Below are 15,712 nucleotides of genomic sequence, written 5' to 3'. Positions count from 1 at the left end.
TTTTCAATCGCTTATTGTAACTAATTGGACAGACTGTTAGCAATTTGTATGGAGAAAAAAAATATTTAAGTCAAAATAACAACAATTTAATTTCAAGAGAAAGTTTTAACTAATTCCTCATACATTGTATTTCACGTAACTGTACAATTCGATTCTTTCTTCAGACGAACAAAACAAAATTACGAAATGCCGAAAAAACAGTGAAGAAGCATCTTTACAACTCAACCCTATTCGACATTTAATTTATCAATAACAAATATGCATGAATGGTTGACGAACGTGAGCCGACTTAAAGTAACAATCTGAGTGTTTAAAGATACACAAAGAAGTTCCTTAAAAAAAGAAGTTAATGATCTACGTCTTAGCAGCAAGACCTTGAAGCGTTCACTTTCAGTGTTTTGTTAAACTACAATCAATGCTGGATTATAAAAGCCATGCTGAAATGCTTATTCAATCATCTGAGGGCTTAATGTGCTATATAAAGAAACGAAGGCATAATAGCTGGCGATTAATTCTGCAAAGGAGATACGCCTTGTTAGTGCAGTATGGAATTACGAGATTTAAAATAAGGAAAAACAGGGGTAAAGGAAAAATGTTGAGAAAACACAAGATGAATAATTTTAGGATATGAAATTAATATAGCATAGCGTTAGAAATAAAATGATTATATGAAATTGCAATGATAAAAAAAAACGAAAGATATGCGGAAAAATTTAATTTCTAACGAAATAAGTAGAGTTACTTATTCAGATTAAACTAAATCCTTGAAAAATAAAAAAAAATTAAGTTAATATTATTAGAAAAACTGTTGCGCATTTCAAGACTTTAAACCCCAAAGATATCACTCCAATTTAGCGTTAATTTTAATGATTCAAAATTGAAAATATTGCTTTTTTCCCCCATTTTTTTTAAAGGGGAAAGGATTTACAGAAAAAATTGGACGGTTTAAAATTGCCATTGGCTTGTCATTGTTTCCTTTACCATGATTTAAAGTTTTGGCTTGTTACTGTTTCAGAATAAGTCCAAAATATCAAAACACAATATCTTTCGAACCATGTTCATGCAAGAAGCAAATTTTACAGTGAGAATTGTTAATTGTTTACATTGTTTTATTTTTATAAAATTGCAATCTTTGTTTTTATATTTATTTAGCACAACTTTGTTGATCAAGAATTAGTATTAATTAATTTTAAGTATAGGTTAAATACATTAGAAGAGTGATTTCTCACCTACCTTTTCAAAAAACTTAGGCCACATGGTAAGAATTTTGAAATGTAGGCAAGAGGCGTAATAATTTAATAAAAAGATCCATGATTCATTCAATTATGGAATCATTCTATAGCATGTAGAAATTCATGTAGAATTCTACATGTTCACGTACGTATGAACAGAAATGTAGTAACTGCAATGCGTAGAAGATACTTACGTGAATGTGCGAGATGCTACGTGAAAATGGTAAATCTCTCTAATAAACTTTTAATGGCATCGAGGGGAAATAAACACGAAAATTTTAATGCACTTAATTTTAAACAAATTTATTTAGAAATATTTTTTTTAACTGTTACTATTGGAAGTCCTTTACAATTCAAAAAAAAAAGTTACTTATATTTCCATGTGGAGAAGAGCGTAAAGGATGCTCGTTGGCCAAAATGCAATGCTTCCAATAACAAGTTGGCCAAATGCAAACGTTCATGGCTAGCTTTGTTTTTAAATAAAATTTTTTGAAATTTTCGTTTGTTGCAAGATATTTCGCATAAGAACGCGTACCCCCGTTAATCTGTTTCCATACCACTGGGGGTAAGCGTACCACAATATTTTTTATATTTATAACCGTCGTTGAACAGCCGACCCAATTTTTGGGTTTACGACTACTAATGCTCAACTCCATAGCCTCGTAATTTTTGAACCCAATCCAAAAAACAAGGGAACTCCTGGATCAAGTATTGGGAGAATTTTGCCTTCGTGGAGGACTTTTTGATGGAACTAACCCGCAGTTGCGTTACATGGAGAGGAAGACCACGAGAACCTCCCATGGTTAGCCTGATGGCAAGGGGACTTTTAACCCATGATCCGTCTACCACTGAGGATATTTTACGTCAACACTGCGGTCGGTACAAGCCGGATGCGGAATTCGTATCGACCAGCCATCGACGGGATCGAACCCCGGTTCACCTCATGCGTACCACACTTTGGGGAACACTGTACTAAAGGATCGGATTGCTCGTTTATGCTACTCCGTGCGGAGGTCTTCTCTCTTCTAGGAGCTGTTGAACGAACCCGGAACTGGCTGTAGCCAAATGCATTAACCACTATGGAAAAAAAGAGTGAGTCCCGATTTGGGTGAGTTGGGAAGCTTTATAAAGCAGCTTACGAATAAAAACTGATATCGAATTAAATTAAACTGAAAGGGAATATATTTTCCCGTTGTCAACTGTGCATCCATTTTTCTTCTTTTTTTTATTTAAGAAAAAGGAAATATTTTCTTCTTCCAAATGGTTGAAGGTTTCATATTGAAAAATATCCAATCTCTCAAGCGGAGCGCACATAATCGGAGCTCGTTACCTCTGCCGTGCTCGAGATACGATGTGAAATGAAGAAAATTTGAAAATGACAGGTTCTGAATTTGAAACAAGATGGCGTGTTCGGATTCCACTTATTTTATGACAGATAATTGCTAGAAACAGCTAGCGTTGTAGGAAATTAGAATAATAAATACATATGCCCCGAAGCGATTCTCCGCAGAACGAGATGACAATTATTTCCAAAGAGCAATTATATTAGATGAAAGATAGTTATTAAGACAATGGTTTGTGTATAAATGAATTACATTAAAACACGTGGCAATTTTGTTTAAATTGTTTATAATAGTTAATATAGTGATCGCACGAGGCTTGTTTTGATAAATTGAATGTTTGTCTGTCATTTAGAGTTTAAACGCCATAATTTATTTCATTTAATAGCCGAATTAAAATAAATATAACGGACTTAAAATAAATTTCAAAAACTGACCAAGTCCGTTTTTCCTCATTTTAACACTAGATTGCCTAAGGAAGTCATTTTGACTGCTATCAATTTCAATTAGAAAAACAATGATATATATAATGACACAATTTTTTAGAATTTTGTAGAACATATAATTTTTTTATTGTTAATATTTACTAATAATTTGTTATATAACTGTAATTAAAATAAAAAATATTAAAAATTAATTTTAAACAAATTTCTTTACACATTATTTATTTTTTTACTATCCAGTCATTTTGACTGCTTTTGGGCAATATAGGTATATAGTAAGAAGTTTCAGTCTCTCTAGTGTTAAAAGGAAGAAAAAAAGGTATATACCTGAATGAATGTTTTATTTTATATGAAAAAGTAAACTAATAATTGCTATAAAAATGAGATTACAATGCAAAAAATGCAACCCTTTACTTCTGGAGTTTAGTAAGATGAAGCCATTCTGGTCCACTGGTTGCACCAGCCGCAAGCAAACGGTTAATTAGTTTTGAATGATAATTAAAACAGATATGGCCCAAAACATTTTTTAGATTATAGTTTAGAAAAAATTAGTTCAGAAAATAGACGAGTTAGAGTGATCCAACCAAAAGATCAAAACTAGACTTCGTCATTTCTAGAACTTCTCCATCGAATTTGTCAATTTTATAGCAAAGGAAGAAAAAACGATTAAATAAATAACAAATGAACTTTAAGAGCGTATAAAATTGACGATTTTTTCAATCTCATGTTTCAGGACCTGGATATTTGAATTCTTGATATCATTCCATTTAATAGCATTTTTTAAAAATTTACTAAACAAGTTTTGAATCACAGCTACAGAGAACCACATTTTCAAATTGAAGCAACTAGATTTGGTTAAGAATGTAAACAGATTAGAATAGAAGATAAGCTCAAAGCCGGATTTCGTTGTTTTAAAAACTAACCTACTGGACCTGGTGCGTTTTCTAGCAAAATAATAAACCGGAAATCTTGCGGGCAGATGAAATATGTCAAGCAAGATCTTCATCTGGATAATCGATTAAACTTAACTAATTAATAAAATTTATTAGTTAATTAAAATTAATTAATTTAATTAAAATTAATTAATTAAAAAAAGTGAAAAATACCTGGAAACTTTGTAGATCTAGCATAAAAATTAAGTTTCTTTTGACATCATTTATTTATTTATTTTGGATTGCAATTCCGAATCTGAACATCCCAGGAGCAGAATTATATCTAATGTACTGTAAAAAGGCTTATGATAAATACAAATGTTCCCATGCTGACGTCAAAAATATGTCAAAAAAGATATTCATCTGGATACCGGTTAAATTTAACTAAGTAATAAAATTAACTAGTTAACCAAAATTAACTAATTAAGTTAATTAGAATTAATTATTTAAAAATAAGTAAAAAATAGCTGGGAAGTTTGTTGATCTAGTATAAAAATTAAGTTTCTTGACATCATTTATTTATTTATTTTGGATTGTAATTCTGAATCTAAATATCCCAGGAGCAGAATTATATCTAATGTACCAATGATAAATAGACTTATGATAAAAGCAAATGTTCTCCTGGTGTCGTCAAAAATAAACATATCTCACTAGATAAATAATAGCCATTTTCTTAAATGACAAATTATTACCAATAGGGAAAATGGGTGTTGTTCTAGGTTTTTAATCTCCGTACATTTTTCTACTAGATAAAGTTCAACGCCATAATCACAAATAAAGAGTTTTAAGAATCATAAAAAAAAAAATCAAGCCAACGTAAGATATAATAAAAAGCAGCAGAAAATCAAATAAAAAGTAAAAGCAGACGATAATTTTGGAACTTCTTGGAATTGATTGTTTTCCTGACTGAGTTCTTTTTATTTTTATTTTCACAAGAGTGCGTTTTTAATGTTTTTGTATAATATTATTTGGATACCTAAGAATCAAAAGAATTTTGTGACGTCTTAACAAACTTATATTGACTGAAATTGAAACTAATCCAGTCTATAGGACGGCAAAACAGATGCAGTTTTTGCAACCAGTGACTTGAAATGTTGTGACGTCTATGCAGAAAATGAAAACATTTGACCAATCCAGTGATCGCAATAAGTGGAACATAATTTTCTTTCAATTGTAATTAATCGTCATTCTTTTAAAAAGTTTATTTTGCAAACAAAATTCTTTAAAAAAAAGGAACATCAGTTAGTTAAACGTGATAAATTACGTATTAATGCCTAGATAATGATAATAAAAAAGGATTAACTAGATATTAAGTTTTTACGGGTAAGTGGACGTAAATAGTTCTGCTCCTAACCTAAATCTTTCCGTAAGGAGGTGAACGTAAATAGTTCTGCCCCTATCACAAATTGTTTTGCAGTGACTTAGAGTTGTTTGCGACGTACGTCGCAGTTTCCAGCACTTTCTGCCTGAGGGCTAAATACCTTATTTCACTTTCTTAATCTACAGTATATCATGTTAAATTAAGAGCTTGATTTAATTCGATGTAACGAAAAATTTTTTCAAATAACTCAAAACAGAAAAACCATTAGAAATCAATGCAAAAATTGAATAACAATCACAAACTGCAATCACACAATAGAAATTAACTAAATAAAAGAGAATTAATTTAATTCGCAAAATACAAATCAATGCTTAGTAATAGTTTTGCATTATTCATTCATTTATTTATTTAACCAAAAAAACAAAAACAAAAAGAAACAGGAATACAAATTTTGACGCAAAGGTTGAATTTTAGTAATCTATTATTCATTTAATTAAAATTTTTTGTTCATAATTTATTCACCTTTAAAATACAAAAACAAATAAGATAACAATATGTAAGATTACTTGTATATAGGTTATTGAATAAAATCAACATTTATTGCTAAACAATGAAATCCGAAACAAATAATAGGAGCCTATTTATTCTTAATAACTACATTAATCAATCTATTACATTATCAATTAATCTATTTATTCACCTGAGTTTTTTGACATTTTCTCACAAATGATGAATGATTCTCTAAACAATAATGAATGACACATTATTCGCAATAATAAATTAAAAACATTCTATTTTACGACAATATTACATGTTTATTATGTATAAAATGTCAGACAATCGAACTTCTTTGTAAATAGAATAAATTTACTTTCTTAGAAAAATGTTTAAAAAAAATTTTTATATAAAAGATTGATTGAAAAATTTTTTTAGTGACTGAATAGCGATGAAGTAAAAATTAAATTTGTTGAATAAAAGTTTTTCTGGGTATTTCCAAATCCTATAACAAAATTGTGAAAAAAACTAACTAAATAAACGAAACCGGATTATATTCTCACAGAAAAACAATGCAACTTTCGCTTCATTCGAAACGAACCTTTTTAACTGAGTTACGTCATTTAACCGCAAACCTATTAACGAACGTCCAACATCAAAGAAGATTACAGTGACAATGAGAGGAAATTACACCTAGGGACATAGCTTTAGAAGATATTATGCAGTTTAAAGAGTTGAGAGTTTTTTTTTTTAACTTTACTATCATTCAACATTTCGTTCAGGAAAGAAGAAAATGGTTTTTCTCAATGGTCTTCTTTCTTTTAACTGAGTTCCATTGTTTTGTTCTGTAGTCTACCTGGCACCAAACCAAACAGGTCTATTCCTCGTTTGGATGTCACGTGAATTAGTTTTTATTTGCGGTGGACCTTGGAAGAGGCTTAAAAACATTGCCTTTTTCCTTTATTATAGTTCTATAATAAAATACATTCAGATGTTCTATGTTTTTTTCCAGTTTAAATAGCTAAATGAATATTTTTTATCTGCATATGTATGACGGTGCTTAACGTGTTTTCATTAAAACAACAATGCACTTGCATTAATGCTTCAAATAGTACACTGTGAGAAATTTCTTGGAAAAAAAAAGTCTAAATAACAATCCATTTAAATGTTATTTTACCATATTTAAACATTGCAGTCAAATAACCATAAATAAGATGGTAATGAAACTATTAACAGTGAGACAAATCGTTTGTTAACTATTTTTTACCTAAAATGGTTAAATAACAAGAATTTTATTGCACCAACTAAGTCGACCTAATGAAGCAACTTAGCTCCTTGCAAATGCGCACTAAAGTTCTTTTTTCACGGGTTTAAAACCATGGTAGCTGTAAATAGTTATAAAACCGCATAGTTTTGTATTCATGATTTTATTACCATACTAGTTGCAAACGGTTTCCAAACCGTAAAGGTTAAAAATATTCTTTACCTTAAACTTTACGGTTAATCGGATGGACAGACTGCTTCCGGTTATTTTATCATAATTTTAGAAACAAAAACGTATAAAAAAATATGAATTTATCACAAAAAAGAAGAGAGAAATTGAAACAAAATATAAATATAATAGTCTTTAAAAACTCCACATAGTTCCGTATTAGGAAATTTTTTTTTAACAAAGTATTAGTTATTAAATCCAAAAAAAAAGTGATTGACGTACAAAAGGTCAGAAATGGACTTGCTATAGTTTCGGTTTTATAAACAAGAACCTTTCTCAGTATCTCTAAACACTAACATTTTCGGGGTTATTTTTTTGTGTTCATTCTCAGAAAAATCGGTACAACGTTGAACCATGATATAAGTACTTTAGACTACAATATTGTGCAAATTTAAACCAATTTTAATTTCACGTTCAAGTTGAGCCATAGTACCGCGTAATCAAACTTTAGAAGTACGATAACATGGTTGAACTTAACACCATATTAAGCTTGCAGCAAATTGTAACCATATAATGGTTCAACCATAGTATCGTGTAACCAAGTTCAAGAAGTACGATAACATGGTTGAACTAGCACCATACTAAAGTCGTGAACTACATAGTGGTTCAAATTAGTTCAGTTCATGTTATCTCTTTAAATGGCAACCACATAATGGTTTAATAGGCTCTTAAATTTTCTAACAATGAGTACGTAAACAGCAGTACATACTCGCAAAAAGATTAATTACAAAAGCACAAATAAAATTCTAAGTATTTATAACGAAAACCAACTTATTTTCAATCACAATAAACAATGCCGAAACATAATAGCGCTCATCGTCGGTAGGGGGAAAAATGAAATCGTAATACAGGATGCATTCAATCGATATTGTAAACAGTTGTTTTTATATACATACCTAAAAAAATATTGTTTTTGTAATCATCATGTTAAGCCATTCTGTATCGTTCCATAAAAACAAATTGGCAAATCAAGACGAAAAAGAATATTAACTTGAACTAAATGTAATATCAAGATGTTCATTTTATTCAGAAAAAAACATAGATTGCATGAGAAAGAATCACGCGAAGTGAATAATTACGAAAGAAAAATAAATTATTATATGAACCAAATTCAAATGAAGTCGAAAGAAATATATGTTTTGTCGTTTAATATAACTTTAACATGTGATATACAAACGAAATCATATACTAAATGCTTCAATGCTCCCTGAAATTGTTTTTTTATTTAAAATAAATATTCAGATGCTGTTTTGATTTGTAAGAAATAAAAATATTTTGAATTCAAATCTTTGCTGGTTTGTTTGAGAGCTAGATGAAATTTTTTAAAAACTCTATCTTAAAAGGTGTAAAACACACATTTTAGCGAAAAAGAAACACAAATGCAAATTATCAATTAGTTTATGAAAGAAACGCTTTAAAATACCCTTTTGCTTTTAACACAAAAGACTTTTGATTAGTTCTAATAAAATTTTGTTTATCTTCTTGCTTTTCGAATATTTATTAAAATTTAGCATTAGCTCAAAATCTTTAATTTTATGACCATAACGCTGTAAGAACTTTTGTAAGCGCAGATTCATATTACAGTTCAAATTTATTGAAACCTTAATAAGGTGCTCAAGTCCTTATCAGGTCCGATATTATGTATAAACGATGACCGATTAAACCATACGATTGTTCAACTTGGAAGGAAACATGGTTAAATTTAAATAATTCAGATGAAACATATTAGCACCGTTTTATGATTCAAACTACTGCTATTATGTATAAACGATGACCGGTTAAATTATAAGATAGTTGAACTGGAACTAAAACATGGTTAAATTTAAATAATTCAGTTGCAACAAATTAGCAACGTATGATTGTACTGATATATGATTGTGCCTATGATTGTGCCTACTGATATTATGAACAGACGATTTAAGGATACTATGGTTCACTCTAGATTGTAACATGGCTTAATTTAAAACCTGGTTCAAATGTAACAAATTAACACCATATTATAATTCAAAATATTGATATTATGGATAAGGATTACCGATTAAACGATACTAAGGTTAAACTTGGACTGAAACTGGTTCAATTTAATGCCTCATTTAGATGTAACGAATTTGCACCGTATTATGATCAAAAGTACCGATAATATGAATAAACGATAAACAGCTTTCCTAAAAAAGTACTGATACTCAGCAGAGGTGATTGTGAACCCAAATCAAAATTCCGGAAAATTTCTCGAGTTAAGAAAAAAGAAAAAAAAAGAAACAGTTTAAATTGAAAGATTAGAAAAAAATTTAAACAAGGTATTTTTTCCCCTTTTTCTCAATATTTCTTAGTTTACTTAAAATATATTTAAAATTTTACACATACCTATGATGACCTGGAGAAGTAATTAAAATTTACAAATATGTCTTTCTTTCTTGAGTTTATGATTATAACAACTATTTACTGATAAAAAATGAATATTAATCATGAATATAAGCTTATAAAGTATATCTCTGGCTCTCCCTTACAAACAAATATAATTAACTGTGTTTTTAAGTTCCACCTTTGAAAATTTGATTTCCGGTGTGATCAATGATTTTTTGAAACGTCTGGACCTTCGATCTCCGGAAACTTCTGGATCACTATTAGCGAAAATTCCTGAAATCCGGATTTTTTCCGGAGCACAATCAGTCCTGTACTCGAAATACGCATGGAATCTATTTTGTGAGGTACCACAAATAGCAGAACATTAAAGAATACTCGGAATCAGAAGTAAAATCGAAATATCATATTCAATCATCATTTATAATTCTTAGTAAATAAGCAAAGATTTAAACAATACCCAAAATTCAACTATCCAATTTATACTTGCAGGAGACCAGTAGCTACTGTCATAGATGTTGAGCTTCGATAGAAAAATTAATGGATGAATTCTTCAAAATATTTTTAATTAAACGAGATAAGATTAAAAAATTGTTTAAAACTGTTAGTGTGATTAAATGTACCTCGTTCAGAAGAACTAATGTAACATTTTACAATTGTAATAGGCTCTGCACTATGATACTAATAATAAGGACAACAAAATAACAGCTTAAATACTAATGAAACAATATCTATTCGCTTATCGCTATTGTTATTAAACTAAAAACCAAGAGAAATAATTAATCTTCCATAAAGAAATATGTAAGATCAACGAACTACGAAGATGATATCCATCTTATCAAAAGCGAAAGAGTGTATCATTTATCATCATTGCCAATTAATCTTTAGGGAGATGATAATTAAGAACAATTAACTCCTAATAACAGTTGATGTGGGATTAACTGATGAGATAAACAAACTTTTAACCTAAGCTACAGGTTCAATTTTGACTACCAATCTAGGATAATTCTATTAATCACGGTGGCTTTATGGTGCACTCTCGATAAAAATCAATTCAACATTGAATCATAATTATTAGTTCCTTAAACCATAATCGCGTAGGTAAACTGCAACCTTGAAACAATATTAAATTGAATTATGTTTACGTTTAAGTTTAACCATAGAATCGTGTTGTCACAAGTTGAAGATGCCAGAATTTGAAAGATAATACGATTCAACTTGTCATCGTGTTAAGGTTTTGTCCACATTTTCGACAGAATCAGTTCAACGTTGAACCATAATATCGGAACCTTGAATCGTAATATCGTAAAAGTTTGTTAAAACCTTAAAAAGATGTTAATGTCCTATGTTTTCATTTAAGTTGTAATAGTATCATGTAATCAAGTTACAGATGCTAAAATTTGAAAGATAATATAGTTAAACTTGTCATCGTGTTAAGGTTTTGTCTGCACACTCTAGAGACTCAGGTTAAGGTTTTGTTTGCACTCAGTTCAACGTTGAACCTTAATATCGGAACCTTGAATCGTAATATCGTACAAGTTTGTTAAAACTTTCAAAAGATGTTAATGTGCTATGAACTAAGTTTTCATTTAAGTTGTAATAGTATCATGCAATAAAGTTACAGATGCTAAAATTTGCAAGATAATATAGTTCAACTTGGCATCGTGTTAAGGTTAAGTTTGCACTCTCGTCAGAATCAGTTCAACGTTGAACCATGATATCGGAACCTCGAATATTAATATCGTGTAAGTTTGCTATTCATCGCAGAGAAAAAATGGGTGAGAATTTCTCACCCTTTCTCAAAAACAGGGTGAGATTTCAAAAAGTTAAGTGAGATTTCTAAAAATTAATAAACAAAAACGTGAAGAGACATGAAAAAAATCATTTCTTTAATTATAATACATTTTTAATATCTTCTAATTTTTAAAGCATTGAATATTTTTGCTGCATCATCATATGGAAAATGTTCTACATCTACTTTTTCATCAGCTATTCTCATTAGGTTGCTCAAATGCGTATTTGTTTCGTTTTGATCGTTTCTACCCACATTTGTTTCATTTTCATTTGTCCGTTTCGGAGTAGAAGATATTGGCTTTACAAGGTATTTGTCCATCTTACATTAATGCGCAAAAAATTTGAACGTCTTACATGAAGAAACCTTACCTACGGTAAACACGTGGTTGCAGAGAAATGCGTTCTGAAAGAGGTTCCGTGGTTCGGAAGGATGGTGTTCTGTTGTTCTTAAAGGTTCTGAACAATACTGGTAAATAGGGAAGCTAGATAATGGGGCAGATGTTGAAAATAATGAAAGATCCAGGAAGAAAAGTGAAACGGATTTCATTCTAATTGGCGCAATGAGAAATTTTTTTCAAAATGCGAGAAATTCGCGAATTTTGAAATTGGTTTATAGAATGCGCGAATTTCTCGCGGTAATCATTTTTTAATGCGAGAAAAGAAAAAAATATGCGAGATTCTCGCGTTCTCGCGCTGTAGTGAAAACACTGAGTTAAAACCTTAAAATGGTGTTAAATTGACCTATGTTTCCCGTGTTAAATTAAACGATGTTTTATTAAACCATATAATGAAGTGATCAAGTTAAAGAAGCTAAAATTTACAAGATAACGTGGTTTCACTTGGCATTGTGTTAAGGTTGCAGTGAATTTGAACAATATTATGGTTAAAATTTCTAATAGTGTATGTCTGACTTTTTCCTCACCTTTCCCCCAATTTTAAAGAAATGAAAGCACGCCTGACACATGTTTAACAGCACGACAAAACACAGACAAAACACATGACACAGTTTCCGTCTACAAAATCAGACTAAATGAGAAAATGTTGACAACAAGGAAGTTGTTATATTCTATTTTAACTTCACTCAGACATCAAATGCATAAAATCATATTTGGAAAGTTACAAATATTTTTATTCCTCTCAAATTGCAGGCAGTTTTTAATCTTTTAATGTACGAAAACTCAAATAATGGTTGTAAATGAGAAATAACTTCTTCCATGATTCAAATCAAGGTCCGCCAAAGTAGCCAATATATAAGAAATAATTTCTTCCATGATTTAGATCAGTGTCGGCCAAAGTGGCCAATAGCATCCCCTAGGGGTCGATAAAGCATAATTATGGGTTGATCCGATCTAGGGGATCGATGAATGAATACCAATGCTAATCAATCGCAAATTTATTGACAACAAAACAGTATATACAATTTTCGTTTGGAATGCCATTTGTAATAACAATATAGTACTTAAAGTTTCTATAATAGATTGTATCTTATTTAATTTCTTATTCCAGCATACTTTAATTCTTTTAATAATTACTTTTCTTTTTCTACAGATTAAAGCACGATGAGTTATTACTCATTCTCAAAGTCGCGAGAAATGCTTCTTGTTCCATTTTGCTACAAGAAACAAGCTGCCTCATCATTTCGTCAACCACCCTTTTTTTGACGTAATGGTATATAAATATAATATGATGAATAAAATAAAATAAATTTCAAAAATAAAATATGAAATATTACCTATAAATGTATTTTGTCACAAAACTGTTAGTATAAGTTTGTGGAATATGCCATGGCATAATTACTTTTCTTTTTCTACAGATTAAAGCACGATGAGTTGTTACTCATTCTCAGAGTCGCGAGAAATGCTTCTTGTTCAATTTTGCTACACGAAACAAGCTGCCTCATCATTTCGTCAACCACCCTTTTTTGACGTAATGGTATATAAATATAAATATGATGAATAAAATAAAATAAATGTCAAAAATAAAATATGAAATGATACCTATAAATGTATTTTGTTTCAAAACTGTTTGTATAAGTTTGTGTAATATACCATGGCATAAGTCAAGGGGGAGGTCCGGGGAGGGTGAAGTGTGATACTTAGTGACAAAGGGGAGGACGCGGATTAAAAATATTTAAAAAAAAAATTGACATCTCTTATGGGCGACCCCTATAGGTAGATGTTGATTTCATATGGTAAAATCACTATCGGGATTATAATTTAATAAAACATTTTTATGATTGCAATTTTATAAAAAAAAAATTTCTTGGATAAAATATTTCGTTTTGCTACCAATTTATCTCAAAACGATTTCTATTTCAGACTTTTTAAAGAATATTTTCTCATAAATCAATCTAAACAGCACGCATTTCTAACATGAAATCTTAAAATCAATAAAAAGCAAAACTATATATAGAAAGCACTCTTTTCGGGGCAGAACCACGCTGCAAGTTTTCACCTCCAGTATTTTAATATTAATTTGACTGGCTGTACCATTCTATGGAAAGGAAAAGGCCATCACGGCGGAATAAGTTGGCGAAGCATAAAATCCGTAGAGAGGCAGCTTTTATTATGCCTCTATCAAAAAGAGCGCGAAATCGGTGGTGCGAGAAGTACAGTGCTAGTACGATGAGCATAAAATAGCCGATATGTTCCCCACCAGCTCATTCCAGAAGTCAATAAATTTGGCAAAAGTTCTCTGTCTCCATTTAGCACCTTTCTCATTCAAGGGCAGGTAGGAAAATACACCCACACACATCGACACATCATTAAAACTTTTATCTTCATCCATTTCTTTTTGAAAGAGTTGGCGACGAAAATTTATTTTTAATCTTTTCCAATCCGGTTTTTTTTTTTTTTAATGACAAGTCTTGCAAGAGGCGGCCGACAAAGTAAATGGTGAAATATAAGTTAAAGAGTGAAAGTTAAATGGTTTTTAATATTTCATTTTAATTCTTTACGATCCAACAGTAGCATCGCATAGGGGACTGATCTAGCTACTACCCATGTTGTTGTGCTAATTGAACAGAGTTTTTTTTCCAACTAAAAAAGCAACAAATATCCATCTTCTTCTAAAAAATATCATCAAAACCATCATGTAACTCCTCAAGGCATCTCTGGTGAGTCTTTTCCGGNGTTTTTTCAAAGCGGTTTTTGGTCGCAATTAACGTGTACAACGAGACAATTTAGGTTTTAGTACACCGTTTTTGGACAGTAAGACGTTTCAGGGAGCTATAATATTAGACAGTCGATTTATATTTTAAGCTTATGTGGCTTATAAGTTTGAATCTTTTAGTAATAATGTTTTTTTTGTATTATCGTTAGCGAATGTGTTTCGTATAAGTGGAGGTGATGGTGATAGTTCATCCTTTTAACAATCATGATTTTCGAGGTTTACACTAGGTAAAACTTGTTTACATTAAAACTTGTTTCAGTTCCTTTGTATTCTGAGTTGGATTAAAAGGGAAGAAATGGTCTTCAAAAGGCTGTGAATCAAGTGCGTTAACAATCTTGCAGACGCGTATGTCAAAAATACACCTAAATAAATTCCTTTTCGTATTTTTAAATCTGATGACATTACGAATGCTGATCCTTTGGTTATCCTGCCGCTTTCTTTTTAATTTTACTCAGGTTTGGAGCACTCTAAACACATTTGCTCTGATTGCAATTCTGCATTGAAAATACATAACTAATTTCTTCCTCACTGTAGGTTACTTTTGCAAAGGGCGAAAAATGGGGCATCGGTAATTTCGCTTTACTTTATTCAACTTTCGTCATTTGAAATTTCTTGAGTAAAATATTGCTCAAGAATTAAATGTTTGGAGCATTAAAAACAAATTTTCGCTGATTGCAACTCTGCATTGAAATAACAACTGCGAAACTAATTTATTTTTCCCTATAGCCAATTTTTAATAATAACTTTTACTTTGCAATTTATTCAAATCCCTTACTTATCAGGGACATATTCGAGTTAATAGTCTTTCGGATCTGGTCATAAGAGGATTAGAAACAACAGCACTTCCATTTTAGCTCTTAAATATTGCAAATGTTAGTAGTTTAACTGATATATCGCAACTTCATTTTGTTTATCATTTTAAAAAATGCTCAATCATTTAAAAAAAATATTTGCTATATATATTTTAGGATTATGTGTTAATATCTTTATAATGAAAAATAAAAAAAAAATCATTGTAAGTTAAGTATGTTTACACTCTTAAAAATTCTCAATTAACAAAAGAGTATCTTATACACAGTAAAATATTCCGGATCAAATTACAGGATTAAGTATCAGTACTTTGCGTGTATT

At 30.3% G+C, this 15,712-nt stretch overlaps 1 protein-coding gene across 1 annotated transcript in view; it reads right to left on the bottom strand.

Moving 5' to 3' along the window:
• The window catches only part of LOC107443667 (serine/threonine-protein kinase PLK1), a 184,303-nt gene that overhangs the window by 51,844 nt on the left and 116,747 nt on the right, over positions 1 to 15,712 (bottom strand). The window lies entirely within an intron of this gene.

Source organism: Parasteatoda tepidariorum, chromosome 6 (genome assembly GCF_043381705.1).
Source record: "Parasteatoda tepidariorum isolate YZ-2023 chromosome 6, CAS_Ptep_4.0, whole genome shotgun sequence".
Lineage (NCBI taxonomy): Eukaryota > Metazoa > Arthropoda > Arachnida > Araneae > Theridiidae > Parasteatoda > Parasteatoda tepidariorum.
This window is presented reverse-complemented; position numbering and strand designations above follow the sequence as displayed.